This window comes from Oncorhynchus clarkii, chromosome 12, assembly GCF_045791955.1.
Source record: "Oncorhynchus clarkii lewisi isolate Uvic-CL-2024 chromosome 12, UVic_Ocla_1.0, whole genome shotgun sequence".
Taxonomy (NCBI): domain Eukaryota; kingdom Metazoa; phylum Chordata; class Actinopteri; order Salmoniformes; family Salmonidae; genus Oncorhynchus; species Oncorhynchus clarkii.
Genome location: NC_092158.1, coordinates 343,148 through 362,668, shown reverse-complemented (window position 1 = coordinate 362,668; position 19,521 = coordinate 343,148).

Sequence of the window (19,521 nt, the reverse complement as noted above, 5' to 3'; positions counted from 1 at the left end):
TCCTCTCACAGACCATAGCTTTAGGGATTATTAGAGACTCACTCTCCTCTCACAGGCCATAGGTTAATGGATTATTAGAGACTCATCCTCCTCTCACAGACCATAGGTTTAGGAATTATTAGAGACTCATTCTCCTCTCACAGACCATAGGTTTATGGATAATTAGAGACTCATTCTCCTCTCACAGACCATAGGTTTAGGGATTATTAGAGACTCATTATCCTCTCACAGACCATAGGTTTAGGGATTATTAAAGTCTCATTCTCCTCTCACAGACCATAGGTTTAGGGATTATTAGAGACTCATTCTCCTCTTACAGACCATGGGTTTAGGGATTATTACATACTCATTCTCCTCTCACAGACAGTAGGTTTAGGGAATTTTAGAGACTCATTCTCCTCTCACAGACCATAGGTTTAGGGATTATTAGAGACTCATTCTCCTCTCACAGACCATAGCTTTAGGGATTCATTCTCCTCTCACAGACCATAGCTTTAGGGATTATTAGAGAATCCTTATCCTTTCACATACCATAGGTTTAGGGATTATTAGAGAGCCATTCTCCTCTAACAGACCATAGGTTTAGGGATTATTAGAGACTCATTCTCCTCTCACAGACCATAGCTTTAGGGATTCATTCTCCTCTCACAGACCATAGCTTTAGGGATTATTAGAGAATCCTTATCCTTTCACATACCATAGGTTTAGGGATTATTAGAGAGCCATTCTCCTCTAACAGACCATAGGTTTAGGGATTATTAGAGACTCATTCTCCTCTCACAGACCATAGGATTAGGAATTTTTAAAGACTCATTCTCCTTTAACAGACCATAGGTTTAGGGATTATTAGAGACTAATTCTCATTTCACAGACCATGGGTTTAGGGATTATTAGAGACTCATTCTCCTCTCACAGACCATAGGATTAGGAATTTTTAAAGACTCATTCTCCTTTAACAGACCATAGGTTTAGGGATTATTAGAGACTAATTCTCATTTCACAGACCATGGGTTTAGGGATTATTAGAGACTCATTCTCCTCTCACAGACCATAGGTTTAGGGATTATTAGAGACTCACTCTACTCTCACAGGCCATGGGTTTAGGGATTATTAGAGACTCACTCTCCTCTCACAGGCCATAGGTTAATGGATTATTAGAGACTCATCCTCCTCTCACAGACCATTGGTTTAGGGATTATTAGAGTCTCATTCTCCTCCAACAGACCATAGGTTTAGGGATTATTAGAGACTCATTCTCCTCTCACAGACCATAGGTTTAGGGATTCATTCTCCTCTCACAGACCATAGGTTTAGGGATTATTAGAGACTCCTTCTCCTTTCACAGACCATAGCTTTAGGGATTATTAGAGAGCCATTCTCCTCTCACGGACCATAGGTTTAGGGATTATTAGAGACTCATTCTCCTCTCACAGACCATAGGTTTAGGGATTATTAAAGACTAATCTTCCTCTCACAGACCATAGGTTTAGGGATTGTTAGAGACTCATTCTCCTCTCAAAGACCATAAGATTAGGGATTATTAGAGACTCATTCTCCTCTAACAGACCATAGGTTTAGGGATTATTAGAGACTCATTCTCCTCTCACGGACCATAGGTTTATGGATTATTAAAGACTCATTCTCCTCTCACAGACCATAGGTTTAGGGATTATTAGAGACTCATTTTCCTCTCACAGACCATAGGTTTAGGGATTATTAAAAACGAATATCCTCTCACAGACCATAGGTTTAGGGATTATTAGAGACTAATGCGACTCTCACAGACCATAGGATTAGGGATTATTAGAGACTCATTCTCCTCTTACAGAACATAGGTTTAGGGATTATTAGAGACTCATTCTCCTCTCACAGACCATAGGTTTAGGGATTATTAGAGACTCATCCTCCTCTCACAGACCATAGCTTTAGGGATTATTAGAGACTCATTCTCCTCTCACAGACCGTAGGTTTAGGGATTATTAGAGACTCATTTTCCTCTCACAGACCAAAGGTTTAAGGATTATTAGAGACTCATACTCCTCTCACAGACCACAGGTTTAGGGATTATTAGAGACTCATTCTCCTCTCACAGACCATAGGTTTAGGGATTATTAAAGACTAATTTTCCTCTCACAAACCATAGGTTTAGGGATTGTTAGAGACTCATTCTCCTCTCACAGACCATGGGTTTAGGGATTATTAGAGATTCATTCTCCTCTCACAGACCATAAATTTAGGGATTATTATAGACTCATTCTCCTCTCAGAGACCATAGGATTAGGAATTTTTTGAGACTCATTCTCCTCTAACAGACCATAGGTTTAGGGATTATTAGAGACTCATTCTCCTCTCACAGACCATAGGTTTAGGGATTATTAGAGACTCATTCTCCTCTCACAGACCATAGGTTTAGGGATTCATTCTCCTCACACAGAACATAGGTTTAGGGATTATTAGAGACTCATTCTCCTCTCACAGACCATAGGATTAGGGATTATTAGAGACTCACTCTCCTCTCACAGACTATGGGTTTAGGGATTATTAGAGACTCATTCTCCTCTCACAGACCATAGGTTTAGGGATTATTAGAGACTCATTCTCATCTCACAGACCATATGTTTAGGGATTATTAAAGACTCATTCTCCTCTCACAGACCATAGGTTTAGGGATTATTAGAGACTCATTCTCCTCTCAAAGACCATAGGTTTAGGGATTATTAGAGACTCACTCTCCTTTCACAGACCATAGGTTTAGGGATTATTAAAGACTCATTCTCCTCTCACAGACCATTGTTTTAGGGATTATTAGAGACTCATTCTCCTCTCACAGACCATAGGTGTATTGATACATTCTCCTCTCACAGACCATAGGTTTAGGGATTATTAGAGACTCATTCTCCTCTCACAGACCATAGGATTAGGAATTTTTAAAGACTCATTCTCCTTTAACAGACCATGGGTTTAGGGATTATTAGAGACTAATTCTCATTTCACAGACCATGGGTTTAGGGATTATTAGAGACTCATTCTCCTCTCACAGACCATAGGTTTAGGGATTATTAGAGACTAATGCTCTTCTCACAGGCCATAGATTAGGGATTGTTAGAGACTCATTCTCCTCTCACAGACCATAGGTTTAGGGATTATTAGAGACTCATTTTCCTCTCACAGACCATAGGTTTAGGGATTATTAAAGACTAATTTTCTTCTCACAGATCATAGGTTTAGGGATTATTAGAGACTAATGCTCCTCTCACAGACCATAGGATTAGGGATTATTAGAGACTCATTCTCCTCTAACAGACCATAGGTTTAGGGATTATTAGAGACTCATTCTCCTCTCACAGACCATAGGTTTAGGGATTATTAGAGTCTCATCCTCCTCTCACAGACCATAGGTTTAGGGATTATTAGAGACTCATTCTCCTCTAACAGACCATAGGTTTAGAGATTATTAGAGACTCATTCTCCTCTCACAGACCATAGCTTTAGGGATTATTAGAGACTCACTCTCCTCTCACAGGCCATGGGTTTAGGGATTATTAGAAACTCGTTCTCCTCTAACAGACCATAGGTTTAGGGATTATTAGAGACTCACTCTCCTTTCACAGACCATAGGTTTAGGGATTATTAGAGACTCATTCTCCTCTCACAGACCATAGGATTAGGGATTATTAGAGACTCATTCTCCTCTCACAGACCATAGGATTAGGAATTTTTAAAGACGCATTCTCCTTTAACAGACCATAGGTTTAGGGATTATTAGAGACTAATTCTCATTTCACAGACCATGGGTTTAGGGATTATTAGAGACTCATTCTCCTCTCACAGACCATGGGTTTAGGGATTATTAGAGACTCATTCTCCTCTCACAGACCATAGGTTTAGGGATTATTAGAGATTCACTCTACTCTCACAGGCCATGGGTTTAGGGATTATTAGAGACTCACTCTCCTCTCACAGGCCATAGGTTAATGGATTATTAGAGACTCATCCTCCTCTCACAGACCATTTGTTTAGGGATTATTAGAGTCTCATTCTCCTCCAACAGACCATAGGTTTAGGGATTATTAGAGACTCATTCTCCTCTCACAGACCATAGGTTTAGGGATTCATTCTCCTCTCACAGACCATAGGTTTAGGGATTATTAGAGACTCCTTCTCCTTTCACAGACCATAGCTTTAGGGATTATTAGAGAGCCATTCTCCTCTCACGGACCATAGGTTTAGGGATTATTAGAGACTCATTCTCCTCTCACAGACCATAGGTTTAGGGATTATTAAAGACTAATCTTCCTCTCACAGACCATAGGTTTAGGGATTGTTAGAGACTCATTCTCCTCTCAAAGACCATAAGATTAGGGATTATTAGAGACTCATTCTCCTCTCACGGACCATAGGTTTATGGATTATTAAAGACTCATTCTCCTCTCACAGACCATAGGTTTAGGGATTATTAGAGACTCATTTTCCTCTCACAGACCATAGGTTTAGGGATTATTAAAAACGAATATCCTCTCACAGACCATAGGTTTAGGGAATTTTAGAGACTAATGCGACTCTCACAGACCATAGGATTAGGGATTATTAGAGACTCATTCTCCTCTTACAGAACATAGGTTTAGGGATTATTAGAGACTCATTCTCCTCTCACAGACCATAGGTTTAGGGATTATTAGAGACTCATCCTCCTCTCACAGACCATAGCTTTAGGGATTATTAGAGACTCATTCTCCTCTCACAGACCGTAGGTTTAGGGATTATTAGAGACTCATTCTCCTCTCACAGACCAAAGGTTTAAGGATTATTAGAGACTTATACTCCTCTCACAGACCACAGGTTTAGGGATTATTAGAGACTCATTCTCCTCTCACAGACCATAGGTTTAGGGATTATTAAAGACTAATTTTCCTCTCACAAACCATAGGTTTAGGGATTGTTAGAGACTCATTCTCCTCTCACAGACCATGGGTTTAGGGATTATTAGAGATTCATTCTCCTCTCACAGACCATAAGTTTAGGGATTATTATAGACTCATTCTCCTCTGAGACCATAGGATTAGGAATTTTTTGAGACTCATTCTCCTCTAACAGACCATAGGTTTAGGGATTATTAGAGACTCATTCTCCTCTCACAGACCATAGGTTTAGGGATTATTAGAGACTCATTCTCCTCTCACAGACCATAGGTTTAGGGATTCATTCTCCTCACACAGAACATAGGTTTAGGGATTATTAGAGACTCATTCTCCTCTCACAGACCATAGGATTAGGAATTTTTAAAGACTCATTCTCCTCTAACAGACCATAGGTTTAGGGATTATTAGAGACTCATTCTCCTCTCACAGACCATAGCTTTAGGGATTATTAGAGACTCACTCTCCTCTCACAGGCCATGGGTTTAGGGATTATTAGAAACTCATTCTCCTCTAACAGACCATAGGTTTAGGGATCATTAGAGACTCACTCTCCTTTCACAGACCATAGGTTTAGGGATTATTAGAGACTCATTCTCCTCTCACAGACCATAGGAATAGGGATTATTAGAGGCTCATTCTCCTCTAACAGACCATAGGTTTAGGGATTATTAGAGACTCATTTTCCTCTCACAGACCATAGGTTTAGGGATTATTAAAGACTAAATGTCCTCTCACAGACCATAGGTTTAGGGATTATTAGAGACTAATGCTCCTCTCACAGACCATAGGATTAGGGATTATTAGAGACTCACTCTCCTCTCACAGACCATAGCATTAGGGATTATTAGAGACTCACTCTCCTCTCACAGACCATAGGTTTAGGGATTATTAGAGACTCATTCTCATATCACAGACTATGGGTTTAGGGATTATTAGAGACTCATTCTCCTCTCACAGACCATAGGTTTAGGGATTATTAGAGACTCATTCTCATCTCACAGACCATATGTTTAGGGATTATTAAAGACTCATTCTCCTCTCACAGACCATAGGTTTAGGGATTATTAGAGACTCATTCTCCTCTCAAAGACCATAGGTTTAGGGATTATTAGAGACTCACTCTCCTTTCACAGACCATAGGTTTAGGGATTATTAAAGACTCATTCTCCTCTCACAGACCATTGTTTTAGGGATTATTAGAGACTCATTCTCCTCTCACAGACCATAGGTGTATTGATACATTCTCCTCTCACAGACCATAGGTTTAGGGATTATTAGAGACTCATTCTCCTCTCACAGACCATAGGATTAGGAATTTTTAAAGACTCATTCTCCTTTAACAGACCATAGGTTTAGGGATTATTAGAGACTAATTCTCATTTCACAGACCATGGGTTTAGGGATTATTAGAGACTCATTCTCCTCTCACAGACCATAGGTTTAGGGATTATTAGAGACTAATGCTCTTCTCACAGGCCATAGATTAGGGATTGTTAGAGACTAATTCTCCTCTCACAGACCATAGGTTTAGGGATTATTAGAGACTCATTTTCCTCTCACAGACCATAGGTTTAGGGATTATTAAAGACTAATTTTCTTCTCACAGATCATAGGTTTAGGGATTATTAGAGACTAATGCTCCTCTCACAGACCATAGGATTAGGGATTATTAGAGACTCATTCTCCTCTAACAGACCATAGGTTTAGGGATTATTAGAGACTCATTCTCCTCTCACAGACCATAGGTTTAGGGATTATTAGAGTCTCATCCTCCTCTCACAGACCATAGGTTTAGGGATTATTAGAGACTCATTCTCCTCTCAAAGACCATAGGATTAGGAATTTTTTGAGACTCATTCTCCTCTAACAGGCCATAGGTTTAGGGATTATTAGAGACTCATCCTCCTCTCACAGACCATACGTTTAGTGATTATTAGAGACTCATTCGCCTCTCTCAGACCATACGTTTAGGGATTATTAGAGACTCATTCTCCTCTCACAGACCATAGGTTTAGGGATTATTAAATACTAATTTTCCTCTCACAGACCATAGGTTTAGGGATTGTTAGAGAGTCATTCTCCTCTCACAGACCATAGGTTTAGGGATTATTAGAGACTCATTCTCCTCTCACAGACCATAGTTTTAGGGATTCATTCTCCTCTCACGGACCATAGGTTTAGGGATTATTAGAGACTCACTCTCCTTTCACAGAACATAGGTTTAGGAATTATTAGAGAGTCATTCTCCTCTCTCAGAACAAAGGTGTAGGGATTATTAGAGACTCATTCTCCTCTCACAGACCATAGTTTTAGGGATTCATTTTCCTCTCACAGACCATAGGTTTACAGATTATTAGAGACTCATTCTCCTCTCACAGACCAGCTTTAGGGATTATTAGAGACTCACTCTACTCTCACAGGCCATGGGTTTAGGGATTATTAGAGATTCATTCTCCTCTCACAGACCATAGGTTTTGGGTTTATTAGAGACTCACTCTCCTTTCACAGACCATAGGTTTAGGGATTATTAGAGACTCATTCTCCTCTCACAGACCATAGGTTTAGGTATTATTAGAGACTCATTCTCCTCTCACAGACCATAGGTTTAGGGATTCATTCTCCTTTCACAGACCATAGGTTTAGGGATTATTAGAGACTCATTCTCTTCTCACAGACCATAGGTTTAGAGATTATTAGAGACTCACTCTACTCTCACAGGCCATGGGTTTAGGGATTATTAGAGACTCACTCTCCTCTCACAGGCCATAGGTTAATGGATTATTAGAGACTCATCCTCCTCTCACAGACCATAGGTTTAGGGATTATTAGAGACTCATTCTCCTCTCACAGACCATAGGTTTAGGGATTATTAGAGTCTCATCCTCCTCTCACAGACCATAGGTTTAGGGATTATTAGAGACTCATTCTCCTCTCAAAGACCATAGGATTAGGAATTTTTTGAGACTCATTCTCCTCTAACAGGCCATAGGTTTAGGGATTATTAGAGACTCATCCTCCTCTCACAGACCATACGTTTAGTGATTATTAGAGACTCATTCGCCTCTCTCAGACCATACGTTTAGGGATTATTAGAGACTCATTCTCCTCTCACAGACCATAGGTTTAGGGATTATTAAATACTAATTTTCCTCTCACAGACCATAGGTTTAGGGATTGTTAGAGAGTCATTCTCCTCTCACAGACCATAGGTTTAGGGATTATTAGAGACTCATTCTCCTCTCACAGACCATAGTTTTAGGGATTCATTCTCCTCTCACGGACCATAGGTTTAGGGATTATTAGAGACTCACTCTCCTTTCACAGAACATAGGTTTAGGAATTATTAGAGAGTCATTCTCCTCTCTCAGAACAAAGGTGTAGGGATTATTAGAGACTCATTCTCCTCTCACAGACCATAGTTTTAGGGATTCATTTTCCTCTCACAGACCATAGGTTTACAGATTATTAGAGACTCATTCTCCTCTCACAGACCAGCTTTAGGGATTATTAGAGACTCACTCTACTCTCACAGGCCATGGGTTTAGGGATTATTAGAGATTCATTCTCCTCTCACAGACCATAGGTTTTGGGTTTATTAGAGACTCACTCTCCTTTCACAGACCATAGGTTTAGGGATTATTAGAGACTCATTCTCCTCTCACAGACCATAGGTTTAGGTATTATTAGAGACTCATTCTCCTCTCACAGACCATAGGTTTAGGGATTCATTCTCCTTTCACAGACCATAGGTTTAGGGATTATTAGAGACTCATTCTCTTCTCACAGACCATAGGTTTAGAGATTATTAGAGACTCACTCTACTCTCACAGGCCATGGGTTTAGGGATTATTAGAGACTCACTCTCCTCTCACAGGCCATAGGTTAATGGATTATTAGAGACTCATCCTCCTCTCACATACCATTGTTTTAGGGATTATTAGAGACTCATTCTCCTCTCACAGACCATAGGTGTATTGATACATTCTCCTCTCACAGACCATAGGTTTAGGGATTATTAGAGACTCATTCTCCTCTCACAGACCATAGGATTTGGAATTTTTAAAGACTCATTCTCCTTTAACAGACCATAGGTTTAGGGATTATTAGAGACTAATTATCATTTCACAGACCATGGGTTTAGGGATTTTTAGAGACTCATTCTCCTCTCACAGACCATAGGTTTAGGGATTATTAGAGACTAATGCTCTTCTCACAGGCCATAGATTAGGGATTGTTAGAGACTCATTCTCCTCTCACAGACCATAGGTTTAGGGATTATTAGAGACTCATTTTTCTCTCACAGACCATAGGTTTAGGGATTATTAAAGACTAATTTTCTTCTCACAGATCATAGGTTTAGGGATTATTAGAGACTAATGCTCCTCTCACAGACCATAGGATTAGGGATTATTAGAGACTCATTCTCCTCTAACAGACCATAGGTTTAGGGATTATTAGAGACTCATTCTCCTCTCACAGACCATAGGTTTAGGGATTATTAGAGACTCATTCTCCTCTCACAGACCATAGGATTAGGAATTTTTAAAGACTCATTCTACTCTAACAGACCATAGGTTTAGAGATTATTAGAGACTCATTCTCCTCTCACAGACCATAGCTTTAGGGATTATTAGAGACTCACTCTCCTCTCACAGGCCATGGGTTTAGGGATTATTAGAAACTCATTCTCCTCTAACAGACCATAGGTTCAGGGATTATTAGAGACTCACTCTCCTTTCACAGACCATAGGTTTAGGGATTATTAGAGACTCATTCTCCTCTCACAGACCATAGGATTAGGGATTATTAGAGGCTCATTCTCCTCTAACAGACCATAGGTTTAGGGATTATTAGAGACTCATTTTCCTCTCACAGACCATAGGTTTAGGGATTATTAAAGACTAAATTTCCTCTCACAGACCATAGGTTTAGGGATTATTAGAGACTAATGCTCCTCTCACAGACCATAGGATTAGGGATTATTAGAGACTCACTCTCCTCTCACAGACCATAGCTTTAGGGATTATTAGAGACTCACTCTCCTCTTACAGACCATAGGTTTAGGGATTATTAGAGACTCATTCTCATATCACAGACTATGGGTTTAGGGATTATTAGAGACTCATTCTCCTCTCACAGACCATAGGTGTATTGATACATTCTCCTCTCGCAGACCATAGGTTTAGGGATTATTAGAGACTCATTCTCCTCTCACAGACCATAGGATTAGGAATTTTTAAAGACTCATTCTCCTTTAACAGACCATAGGTTTAGGGATTATTAGAGACTAATTCTCATTTCACAGACCATGGGTTTAGGGATTATTAGAGACTCATTCTCCTCTCACAGACCATAGGTTTAGGGATTATTAGAGACTAATGCTCTTCTCACAGGCCATAGATTAGGGATTGTTAGAGACTCATTCTCCTCTCACAGACCATAGGTTTAGGGATTATTAGAGACTCATTTTCCTCTCACAGACCATAGGTTTAGGGATTATTAAAGACTAATTTTCTTCTCACAGATCATAGGTTTAGGGATTATTAGAGACTAATGCTCCTCTCACAGACCATAGGATTAGGGATTATTAGAGACTCATTCTCCTCTAACAGACCATAGGTTTAGGGATTATTAGAGACTCATTCTCCTCTCACAGACCATAGGTTTAGGGATTATTAGAGTCTCATCCTCCTCTCACAGACCATAGGTTTAGGGATTATTAGAGACTCATTCTCCTCTCAAAGACCATAGGATTAGGGATTATTAGAGACTCATTCGCCTCTCTCAGACCATACGTTTAGGGATTATTAGAGACTCATTCTCCTCTCACAGACCATAGGTTTAGGGATTATTAAATACAAATTTTCCTCTCACAGACCATAGGTTTAGGGATTGTTAGAGAGTCATTCTCCTCTCACAGACCATAGGTTTAGGGATTATTAGAGACTCATTCTCCTCTCACAGACCATAGTTTTAGGGATTCATTCTCCTCTCACGGACCATAGGTTTAGGATTTATTAGAGACTCACTCTCCTTTCACAGAACATAGGTTTAGGAATTATTAGAGAGTCATTCTCCTCTCTCAGAACAAAGGTGTAGGGATTATTAGAGACTCATTCTCCTCTCACAGACCATAGTTTTAGGGATTCATTTTCCTCTCACAGACCATAGGTTTACAGATTATTAGAGACTCATTCTCCTCTCACAGACCAGCTTTAGGGATTATTAGAGACTCACTCTACTCTCACAGGCCATGGGTTTAGGGATTATTAGAGATTCATTCTCCTCTCACAGACCATAGGTTTTGGGTTTATTAGAGACTCACTCTCCTTTCACAGACCATAGGTTTAGGGATTATTAGAGACTCATTCTCCTCTCACAGACCATAGGTTTAGGTATTATTAGAGACTCATTCTCCTCTCACAGACCATAGGTTTAGGGATTCATCCTCCTTTCACAGACCATAGGTTTAGGGATTATTAGAGACTCATTCTCTTCTCACAGACCACAGGTTTAGAGATTATTAGAGACTCACTCTACTCTCACAGGCCATGGGTTTAGGGATTATTAGAGACTCACTCTCCTCTCACAGGCCATAGGTTAATGGATTATTAGAGACTCATCCTCCTCTCACAGACCATTGGTTTAGGGATTATTAGAGTCTCATTCTCCTCCCACAGACCATAGGTTTAGTGATTATTAGAGACTCATTCTCCTCTCACAGACCATAGGTTTAGGGATTCATTCTCCTCTCACAGACCATAGGTTTAGGGATTATTAGAGACTCCTTCTCCTTTCACAGACCAAAGCTTTAGGGATTATTAGAGAGCCATTCTCCTCTCACGGACCATAGGTTTAGGGATTATTAGAGACTCATTCTCCTCTCACAGACCATAGGTTTAGGGATTATTAAAGACTAATCTTCCTCTCACAGACCATAGGTTTAGGGATTGTTAGAGACTCATTCTCCTCTCACAGACCATAAGATTAGGGATTATTAGAGACTCATTCTCCTCTAACAGACCATAGGTTTAGGGATTATTAGAGACTCATTCTCCTCTCACGGACCATAGGTTTATGGATTATTAAAGACTCATTCTCCTCTCACAGACCATAGGTTTAGGGATTATTAGAGACTCATTTTCCTCTCACAGACCATAGGTTTAGGGATTATTAGAGACTAATGCGACTCTCACAGGCCATGGGTTTAGGGATTATTAGAGATTCATTCTCCTCTCACAGACCATAGGTTTTGGGTTTATTAGAGACTCACTCTCCTTTCACAGACCATAGGTTTAGGGATTATTAGAGACTCATTCTCCTCTCACAGACCATAGGTTTAGGTATTATTAGAGACTCATTCTCCTCTCACAGACCATAGGTTTAGGGATTCATTCTCCTTTCACAGACCATAGGTTTAGGGATTATTAGAGACTCATTCTCTTCTCACAGACCACAGGTTTAGAGATTATTAGAGACTCACTCTACTCTCACAGGCCATGGGTTTAGGGATTATTAGAGACTCACTCTCCTCTCACAGGCCATAGGTTAATGGATTATTAGAGACTCATCCTCCTCTCACAGACCATTGGTTTAGGGATTATTAGAGTCTCATTCTCCTCCCACAGACCATAGGTTTAGTGATTATTAGAGACTCATTCTCCTCTCACAGACCATAGGTTTAGGGATTCATTCTCCTCTCACAGACCATAGGTTTAGGGATTATTAGAGACTCCTTCTCCTTTCACAGACCAAAGCTTTAGGGATTATTAGAGAGCCATTCTCCTCTCACGGACCATAGGTTTAGGGATTATTAGAGACTCATTCTCCTCTCACAGACCATAGGTTTAGGGATTATTAAAGACTAATCTTCCTCTCACAGACCATAGGTTTAGGGATTGTTAGAGACTCATTCTCCTCTCACAGACCATAAGATTAGGGATTATTAGAGACTCATTCTCCTCTAACAGACCATAGGTTTAGGGATTATTAGAGACTCATTCTCCTCTCACGGACCATAGGTTTATGGATTATTAAAGACTCATTCTCCTCTCACAGACCATAGGTTTAGGGATTATTAGAGACTCATTTTCCTCTCACAGACCATAGGTTTAGGGATTATTAGAGACTAATGCGACTCTCACAGACCATAGGATTAGGGATTATTAGAGACTCATTCTCCTCTTACAGAACATAGGTTTAGGGATTATTAGAGACTCATTCTCCTCTCACAGACCATAGGTTTAGGGATTATTAGAGACTCATCCTCCTCTCACAGACCATAGCTTTAGGGATTATTAGAGACTCATTCTCCCCTCACAGACCGTAGGTTTAGGGATTATTAGAGACTCATTCTCCTCTCACAGACCAAAGGTTTAAGGATTATTAGAGACTCATACTCCTCTCACAGACCATAGGTTTAGGGATTATTAGAGACTCATTCTCCTCTCACAGACCATAGGTTTAGGGATTCATCCTCCTTTCACAGACCATAGGTTTAGGGATTATTAGAGACTCATTCTCTTCTCACAGACCACAGGTTTAGAGATTATTAGAGACTCACTCTACTCTCACAGGCCATGGGTTTAGGGATTATTAGAGACTCACTCTCCTCTCACAGGCCATAGGTTAATGGATTATTAGAGACTCATCCTCCTCTCACAGACCATTGGTTTAGGGATTATTAGAGTCTCATTCTCCTCCCACAGACCATAGGTTTAGTGATTATTAGAGACTCATTCTCCTCTCACAGACCATAGGTTTAGGGATTCATTCTCCTCTCACAGACCATAGGTTTAGGGATTATTAGAGACTCCTTCTCCTTTCACAGACCAAAGCTTTAGGGATTATTAGAGAGCCATTCTCCTCTCACGGACCATAGGTTTAGGGATTAGTAGAGTCTCATTCTCCTCTCACAGACCATAGGTTTAGGGATTATTAAAGACTAATCTTCCTCTCACAGACCATAGGTTTAGGGATTGTTAGAGACTCATTCTCCTCTCACAGACCATAAGATTAGGGATTATTAGAGACTCATTCTCCTCTAACAGACCATAGGTTTAGGGATTATTAGAGACTCATTCTCCTCTCACGGACCATAGGTTTATGGATTATTAAAGACTCATTCTCCTCTCACAGACCATAGGTTTAGGGATTATTAGAGACTCATTTTCCTCTCACAGACCATAGGTTTAGGGATTATTAGAGACTAATGCGACTCTCACAGGCCATGGGTTTAGGGATTATTAGAGATTCATTCTCCTCTCACAGACCATAGGTTTTGGGTTTATTAGAGACTCACTCTCCTTTCACAGACCATAGGTTTAGGGATTATTAGAGACTCATTCTCCTCTCACAGACCATAGGTTTAGGTATTATTAGAGACTCATTCTCCTCTCACAGACCATAGGTTTAGGGATTCATTCTCCTTTCACAGACCATAGGTTTAGGGATTATTAGAGACTCATTCTCTTCTCACAGACCACAGGTTTAGAGATTATTAGAGACTCATTCTCCCCTCACAGACCGTAGGTTTAGGGATTATTAGAGACTCATTCTCCTCTCACAGACCAAAGGTTTAAGGATTATTAGAGACTCATACTCCTCTCACAGACCATAGGTTTAGGGATTATTAGAGACTCATTCTCCTCTCACAGACCATAGGTTTAGGGATTCATCCTCCTTTCACAGACCATAGGTTTAGGGATTATTAGAGACTCATTCTCTTCTCACAGACCACAGGTTTAGAGATTATTAGAGACTCACTCTACTCTCACAGGCCATGGGTTTAGGGATTATTAGAGACTCACTCTCCTCTCACAGGCCATAGGTTAATGGATTATTAGAGACTCATCCTCCTCTCACAGACCATTGGTTTAGGGATTATTAGAGTCTCATTCTCCTCCCACAGACCATAGGTTTAGTGATTATTAGAGACTCATTCTCCTCTCACAGACCATAGGTTTAGGGATTCATTCTCCTCTCACAGACCATAGGTTTAGGGATTATTAGAGACTCCTTCTCCTTTCACAGACCAAAGCTTTAGGGATTATTAGAGAGCCATTCTCCTCTCACGGACCATAGGTTTAGGGATTATTAGAGTCTCATTCTCCTCTCACAGACCATAGGTTTAGGGATTATTAAAGACTAATCTTCCTCTCACAGACCATAGGTTTAGGGATTGTTAGAGACTCATTCTCCTCTCACAGACCATAAGATTAGGGATTATTAGAGACTCATTCTCCTCTAACAGACCATAGGTTTAGGGATTATTAGAGACTCATTCTCCTCTCACGGACCATAGGTTTATGGATTATTAAAGACTCATTCTCCTCTCACAGACCATAGGTTTAGGGATTATTAGAGACTCATTTTCCTCTCACAGACCATAGGTTTAGGGATTATTAGAGACTAATGCGACTCTCACAGGCCATGGGTTTAGGGATTATTAGAGATTCATTCTCCTCTCACAGACCATAGGTTTTGGGTTTATTAGAGACTCACTCTCCTTTCACAGACCATAGGTTTAGGGATTATTAGAGACTCATTCTCCTCTCACAGACCATAGGTTTAGGTATTATTAGAGACTCATTCTCCTCTCACAGACCATAGGTTTAGGGATTCATTCTCCTTTCACAGACCATAGGTTTAGGGATTATTAGAGACTCATTCTCTTCTCACAGACCACAGGTTTAGAGATTATTAGAGACTCACTCTACTCTCACAGGCCATGGGTTTAGGGATTATTAGAGACTCACTCTCCTCTCACAGGCCATAGGTTAATGGATTATTAGAGACTCATCCTCCTCTCACAGACCATTGGTTTAGGGATTATTAGAGTCTCATTCTCCTCCCACAGACCATAGGTTTAGTGATTATTAGAGACTCATTCTCCTCTCACAGACCATAGGTTTAGGGATTCATTCTCCTCTCACAGACCATAGGTTTAGGGATTATTAGAGACTCCTTCTCCTTTCACAGACCAAAGCTTTAGGGATTATTAGAGAGCCATTCTCCTCTCACGGACCATAGGTTTAGGGATTATTAGAGACTCATTCTCCTCTCACAGACCATAGGTTTAGGGATTATTAAAGACTAATCTTCCTCTCACAGACCATAGGTTTAGGGATTGTTAGAGACTCATTCTCCTCTCACAGACCATAAGATTAGGGATTATTAGAGACTCATTCTCCTCTAACAGACCATAGGTTTAGGGATTATTAGAGACTCATTCTCCTCTCACGGACCATAGGTTTATGGATTATTAAAGACTCATTCTCCTCTCACAGACCATAGGTTTAGGGATTATTAGAGACTCATTTTCCTCTCACAGACCATAGGTTTAGGGATTATTAGAGACTAATGCGACTCTCACAGACCATAGGATTAGGGATTATTAGAGACTCATTCTCCTCTTACAGAACATAGGTTTAGGGATTATTAGAGACTCATTCTCCTCTCACAGACCATAGGTTTAGGGATTATTAGAGACTCATCCTCCTCTCACAGACCATAGCTTTAGGGATTATTAGAGACTCATTCTCCCCTCACAGACCGTAGGTTTAGGGATTATTAGAGACTCATTCTCCTCTCACAGACCAAAGGTTTAAGGATTATTAGAGACTCATACTCCTCTCACAGACCATAGGTTTAGGGATTATTAGAGACTCATTCTCCTCTCACAGACCATAGGTTTAGGGATTATTAGAGACTCCTTCTCCTTTCACAGACCAAAGCTTTAGGGATTATTAGAGAGCCATTCTCCTCTCACGGACCATAGGTTTAGGGATTATTAGAGACTCATTCTCCTCTCACAGACCATAGGTTTAGGGATTATTAAAGACTAATCTTCCTCTCACAGACCATAGGTTTAGGGATTGTTAGAGACTCATTCTCCTCTCACAGACCATAAGATTAGGGATTATTAGAGACTCATTCTCCTCTAACAGACCATAGGTTTAGGGATTATTAGAGACTCATTCTCCTCTCACGGACCATAGGTTTATGGATTATTAAAGACTCATTCTCCTCTCACAGACCATAGGTTTAGGGATTATTAGAGACTCATTTTCCTCTCACAGACCATAGGTTTAGGGATTATTAGAGACTAATGCGACTCTCACAGACCATAGGATTAGGGATTATTAGAGACTCATTCTCCTCTTACAGAACATAGGTTTAGGGATTATTAGAGACTCATTCTCCTCTCACAGACCATAGGTTTAGGGATTATTAGAGACTCATCCTCCTCTCACAGACCATAGCTTTAGGGATTATTAGAGACTCATTCTCCCCTCACAGACCGTAGGTTTAGGGATTATTAGAGACTCATTCTCCTCTCACAGACCAAAGGTTTAAGGATTATTAGAGACTCATACTCCTCTCACAGACCATAGGTTTAGGGATTATTAGAGACTCATTCTCCTCTCACAGACCATAGGTTTAGGGATTATTAAAGACTAATTTTCCTCTCACAAACCATAGGTTTAGGGATTGTTAGAGACTCATTCTCCTCTCACAGACCATGGGTTTAGGGATTATTAGAGATTCATTCTCCTCTCACAGACCATAGGTTTAGGGATTATTAGAGACTCATTCTCCTCTCACAGACCATAGGTTTATGGATTATTAGAGACTCATCCTCCTCTCACAGACCATAGGTTTAGGGATTATTAGAGACTCATTCTCCTCTCAAAGACCATAGGATTAGGAATTTTTTGAGACTCATTCTCCTCTAACAGGCCATAGGTTTAGGGATTATTAGAGACTCATCCTCCTCTCACAGACCATACGTTTAGGGATTATTAGAGACTCATTCGCCTCTCTCAGACCATACGTTTAGGGATTATTAGAGACTCATTCTCCTCTCACAGACCATAGGTTTAGGGATTATTAAAGACTAATTTTCCTCTCACAGACCATAGGTTTAGGGATTGTTAGAGAGTCATTCTCCTCTCACAGACCATAGGTTTAGGGATTATTAGAGACTCATTCTCCTCTCACAGACCATAGTTTTAGGGATTCATTCTCCTCTCACGGACCATAGGTTTAGGGATTATTAGAGACTCACTCTCCTTTCACAGAACATAGGTTTAGGAATTATTAGAGAGTCATTCTCCTCTCTCAGAACAAAGGTGTAGGGATTATTAGAGACTCATTCTCCTCTCACAGACCATAGTTTTAGGGATTCATTTTCCTCTCACAGACCATAGGTTTACAGATTATTAGAGACTCATTCTCCTCTCACAGACCAGCTTTAGGGATTATTAGAGACTCACTCTACTCTCACAGGCCATGGGTTTAGGGATTATTAGAGACTAATTCTCCTCTCACAGACCATAGGTTTAGGGATTCATTCTCCTTTCACAGACCATAGGTTTAGGGATTATTAGAGACTCATTCTCTTCTCACAGACCATAGGATTAGCAATTTGTAAAGACTCATTCTCCTCTAACAGACCATAGGTTTAGAGATTATTAGAGACTCACTCTACTCTCACAGGCCATGGGTTTAGGGATTATTAGAGACTCACTCTCCTCTCACAGGCCATAGGTTAATGGATTATTAGAGACTCATCCTCCTCTCACAGACCATTGGTTTAGGGATTATTAGAGTCTCATTCTCCTCCCACAGACCATAGGTTTAGGGATTATTAGAGACTCATTCTCCTCTCACAGACCATAGGTTTAGGGATTCATTCTCCTCTCACAGACCATAGGTTTAGGGATTATTAGAGACTCCTTCTCCTTTCACAGACCATAGCTTTAGGGATTCATTCTCCTTTCACAGACCATAGGTTTAGGGATTATTAGAGACTCATTCTCTTCTCACAGACCATAGGTTTAGAGATTATTAGAGACTCACTCTACTCTCACAGGCCATGGGTTTAGGGATTATTAGAGACTCACTCTCCTCTCACAGGCCATAGGTTAATGGATTATTAGAGACTCATCCTCCTCTCACAGACCATTAGTTTAGGGATTATTAGAGTCTCATTCTCCTCCCACAGACCATAGGTTTAGGGATTATTAGAGACTCATTCTCCTCTCACAGACCATAGGTTTAGGGATTCATTCTCCTCTCACAGACCATAGGTTTAGGGATTATTAAAGACTAATCTTCCTCTCACAGACCATAGGTTTAGGGATTGTTAGAGACTCATTCTCCTCTCACAGACCATAAGATTAGGGATTATTAGAGACTCATTCTCCTCTAACAGACCATAGGTTTAGGGATTATTAGAGACTCATTCTCCTCTCACGGACCATAGGTTTATGGATTATTAAAGACTCATTCTCCTCTCACAGACCATAGGTTTAGGGATTATTAGAGACTCATTTTCCTCTCACAGACCATAGGTTTAGGGATTATTAGAGACTAATGCGACTCTCACAGACCATAGGATTAGGGATTATTAGAGACTCATTCTCCTCTTACAGAACATAGGTTTAGGGATTATTAGAGACTCATTCTCCTCTCACAGACCATAGCTTTAGGGATTATTAGAGACTCATTCTCCCCTCACAGACCGTAGGTTTAGGGATTATTAGAGACTCATTCTCCTCTCACAGACCAAAGGTTTAAGGATTATTAGAGACTCATA